The sequence below is a fragment of the Pyxicephalus adspersus genome, chromosome 7 (assembly GCF_032062135.1).
Source record: "Pyxicephalus adspersus chromosome 7, UCB_Pads_2.0, whole genome shotgun sequence".
Taxonomy (NCBI): Eukaryota; Metazoa; Chordata; class Amphibia; order Anura; family Pyxicephalidae; genus Pyxicephalus; species Pyxicephalus adspersus.
The window spans coordinates 6,144,188-6,148,912 of NC_092864.1; the positions used below are offsets into that span (position 1 = coordinate 6,144,188).

The following is a 4,725-nucleotide window of genomic DNA, read 5'->3' on the forward strand; positions in this document are numbered from 1 at the left end:
TATTGGGGACCTGGAGGAACCCATTGCACACATTATGGGGGGCTCTGTATAATACCAGCTAGGGAAACCATCAGTGGCTTGTGATCTCAGGGGCCCATCTATAGCCATCTGAAGGATGCAGTTGGGGGGCACACAATTTTTTTTGGGGGGCACCTGCATAGTACAATATGAAGAACCCATCAGGGGGTAGTTTTGGGGGGTATCTAGGCACACCTTTTGGGGGCACCCCCCATATGGCACCACCTAGGGAAGCCATGAGTGGCACATCTATGGACCATCTGGTGGGTGCAGTACTGGTGGGCACTGTATACAATATATGGGGTCACCTGCATGGCCCTGAGGGGCTGTTTTGCACAATATGGGGGGGGGGCACCTGCATAGCACCATTTCGGGAACCCATCAGCAGCACATGATTTTGGGGGGCCACCTGGAGGGTGCAATAATGGGGAGAGGCATCGCACACAATATAAGGGGTCACCTGCAAGGCCCAATCTGAAGGGCTTTGTGGCACCAGTGGGGGTGGGGGGTATTTGGGGAAAACCTGGGAGGTCCTAAAAAAATTCCTCCCCCCCAATATACACAAACCAAAGGGATCCAACTGAACACAATTTCGGGATCCCAATCCAAACGCTGACAGTTAGTTTGGGGCCACAACTTTGCCTGCTGCCATGGGAACTACAAGTCCCAGCCATCGATCACCATGTCACATGACAAGCCTTCACCCACCACCACTCTCTATGCACACACAGGACTTGCTGAGACTTATAGTACCCCGCCAGAAACACGAACATGGCCCTCACTCACCGGTCCGCTACTCCGGCTTATTGTCCCCCTCTGTCTGCTCTGCTTGTCACTTCCGCCCAGCCCGGAGCCATCTTGGTACTCCTCAGTCATGTGACCGCCCTTGTGCAAGCACGTGACTGAGACTCCCCCGCAGGCATGTGACTGGTGGCTCTGCGCATGTGCGGAGCTCTATGCTGACAGCTGGGGAACACAACAGGGCTAATTCACTGACATGGAGAAGTTATCTCCTAATCATTTGTTTTTCTCATGAGCTTGGGGGTGGAAGGCTCATTTATTTTCATCAGGGTTAATTATTTACCATAAGGATTGCTATTTTCAGTGCATTTTGCCAAATAACAATCCCCATTACATTGAGCAATTCATGATTGAAATTATTTCCTGCAAAACTTAAAGCAAAAGAAAAAGATCGGCCGATCACATAACTTCCCAAGGTCTCTCCCCATGTGGTCATAATGTCGGCATTGCATCATAAACCCATGGTTATGTGGTGACCCGTCCCTAGGGTGGCGGCCTCCATGGCGTCCTGGGCTCACAGGAAGTGGACACAATGACACTGGGCGCTGCTTCATCAGAAATCCAACTGGACAGATCAATATTCCCAGCAACATGCGGCCCATATACCCCTGATAGTCCATGGGTCACCCGGAACATAATCTACATGATATGTATTCCATGGTCAAATATGAATCAATTGTGTGGAACTCCAGATATAAATATTATAGAAAAAAAAGAGAAATCTGTCTATTCGTCCATCAATCTACACGTGTATTCTAACGTTTATTTCCCGACCTTCATAAAATTCTATTTGTATGTCCAACATTCTGTTTGTTCATATTTTTATTCATCAAGCTGTCTGTTATCAATCTATAAATCAATTCTGTATTTGTCAGTCATCATTCCATCAATTAATAATCAACCAACATGATAATCAATCTGTCTAGCAGTCATGTGACCCTCTATTGATCCCTGTATACTCATTGGCCCTGATTTATTAAAGCTCTTCAAGGCTGGAGAGGATACACTTTCATCAGTGAAGCTGGGTGACCCAGAAACCTGGAATGGATCTGGTCCAGGATTCAAAACATTTGCTAGCAAATATCAAATAACTTTAAAGAAACCCATTCCAGGTTTGCTGGATCTCCCAGCTTCACTGATGAAAGTGTATTCTATCCAGCCTTGCAGAGCTTTAATAAATCAGACCCTACATATATCTATCAGTCTATCATTTAATAATCGGTTTATTCATCTATCTAGTAATTATATATAAATTGATATTTTTCTATCGATCCATCATCAATCTCAATCTTCTAATCAATCAATTCCCTATTTAGCAGTTATCACTCGATCGATCAATCAATAATCAATCAATATAATAATCTCTCCATCCAGCAGTCATGTGACCCCTCTGTGGATCCCTGTATACACAATGCTTCTTTTTATGTACAGACGTCATCATTCTCTCTATATATCAGTCTATAATCAACCAATCAATGATCTGTCTATTCATCACTCTAAATCTAAATCTATCCATCAATCAATTAATCAACCAATTCCCTTATTAGCAGTTATTTATCCCTGGATCAATCAATCAATAACCAACCAATATAATTATGTGACCCTTCTATTGAGCCCTCCAATCACACATGGTTTTCTGATTGGTGTACAGACCTCTCTCTATGGGCATTATTTATAAATCAGGGAATCAGACATTCCCTCAAACATTCCCTGGTGGGAGTCCTCTAGATTCATCTATTTCGATGGCAGTAAATGATTCCCATGCTTGTCAGAGGAATGTCAGATTCCCTGCTTTATAAATAGAGCCCTATCTGTCTATATTCAATCAATGAATCAATCAATCATTTATTCATCTATCTATCTATCTATCTATCTATCTATCTATCTATCTATCTATCTATCTATCAGTTATATAAAAATTTAATCCCATTGTATCTAAATCTCTATTTATATATTTATTTTCATCTATTAATCAATTATCTATTTAGCATTTATTGAATGATCTATCAGTTCAACCAATATGATAATCAATCTGTCTAGCAGTCATGTGACTCCTCCATTGATCTGTTTATTCACGCATTGGTTAATCTGTACAGACCTCATAATTCTGTCTATCAGTCTATAATAAATCTATCAGATTATTAATCTATGTAGCAGTTTTATATGATATGATTTATCTCTATATAAATCAATCATCCCATCATCTATCTCACGCTATTGATCAATCAGCCTATCATCCATTTAGTAGTCATTTATCACTTAATCATCCAGCAGTCATGTGACCCCTCTATTGATCTATCTTTACACATTGATTACACATTGGTTTTCTTTTTAGTGAACATAATCAATCTCCCTATCAATCAATCATTCAATCTATTGGTCTCTCTGGTTGGAACTCGAGCCACGTGACTTGGAATCAAGTCCGACTTAAGTCGCCTAATAAAGGACTTGCAACACGACTTGGGGGTTTTGCCCAGTGACTTGCAACTTGACTTGCAAATCGGCTGCCGGCTTTCTCCTGACAGCTGAAGAGGACCGAGAGGAAGGCAGCGAGGCTTCTGTAACAGCGCCTTCCTCCTCACCTATCTTGCATTCTAAGTCCATGGCTTTCTCCTCTGACAGCTGAAGGGGGTGGGGAGGAGGGCGGTGGTACAGAAGCCTCACTGCCTTCCTCCTCGTCCCCTTCAACAGTCAGAGGCGAAAGCTGTGGACTTAGAATGCGATCCTGTGCTCCATAACAGGATCAGAGCTATGTTTCTATATGGGGACAAATGGGGATAAATGAAGTGACTTGACTTGGAAGAAATCTTGGTGACTTTATTTGGGACTTAGTGTCAATGACTTGGGACTTTACTTAGACTTGAAGAGTGACGACTTAGTCCAACCTCTATCAGTCTTGATGATCATTGCGATGAGAGTGTGGCACCGCTTCTAATATTCAGCTTCAATCTGCCGCCCATACACAAGTTGATATTGGATAGGGTGATAGCTACCATATTTTTTGCCATATAAGACGCACTTTTTCTTCCCCAAAATTGGGGGGGAAAAGTTAGTGCGTCCTATACCACAAATGTGTTATAAAATAATTAAAATAATATACTCACCCGATACCCAATCCTGCGTGTGTCTCTGGCTGCATGCAGCTAGTGTCTCTTCTCTCCTCTGCCAGCGCGTGTCTTCTCCTGTCTGTAAAGCAGAGCGAAAGAAGCTGGCACAGCGCCACCTGCTGTTCCCTGTCCTAACTGCCGTACAGTGGAAAAAAAGCACAGAGTGATCAGAAGGGGAATTTGAATGACACAGAGTGATCAGAAAGGGAATTTGAATGGCACATGAGTGATCAGAAGGGGAATACCGGTATGAATGGCACATGATTGATCAGAAGGGGAACATTCTTTCAGAATCTTTTTTTTCTAGATTTTCCTCCTTTAAAATTGGGTGCGCCTTATATTCCGGAGCGTCTTATACGGCGAAAAATACGGTACCTGCCATGGAGGGGCCATTCCCAAGGACCCATCATTGATTATTCTCAGCACACATGGTACCCGGTCTGCCCTGAAAGGCAATTTTGTTTTTGGTTATCCTGAAATTTCCCAGGGCTGTATTGAGGGGGTTCTTCCAATCCAAAGACTACCTGACCCTCCATGCGAAATGGTTTTGGGGTCTGTACATGTATAGGCCAGAGGGGCAGAGACCCCAGATATTGGCGTTTTAATGGCAGCAGAGAAGATTCACCAGACCCATCACTGCTCAATAGACACTTGCTGGCCGTGTGTCTGAAGGTTTCTCTGGTCCAATTAAGGGACAACAGGAGCTTCTCATCCAATGGGAAATGTGATCCCTGCACCCAATCCCTAAAGTGTACCTGTCATTGCCTATGTAGCAAAGCAACCCCCCCCCCCCCCCCCC

General features: G+C 43.4%; 1 protein-coding gene across 2 annotated transcripts in view; it reads right to left on the reverse strand.

Annotated features, from left to right (window-relative positions):
• SPNS1 (SPNS lysolipid transporter 1, lysophospholipid) overlaps positions 1–939 on the reverse strand; it is a 17,898-nt gene extending 16,959 nt beyond the window's left edge. The window contains exon 1 of one of the 2 annotated variants that reach the window (XM_072417298.1): positions 805–939. The gene's annotated coding sequence lies outside the window, so the exon portion shown is untranslated. The remainder of the gene's footprint in view (positions 1–804) is intronic. The other variant, XM_072417297.1, reaches the window with a different exon arrangement.
• Between the last annotated feature and the right edge of the window lie 3,786 nt (positions 940–4,725).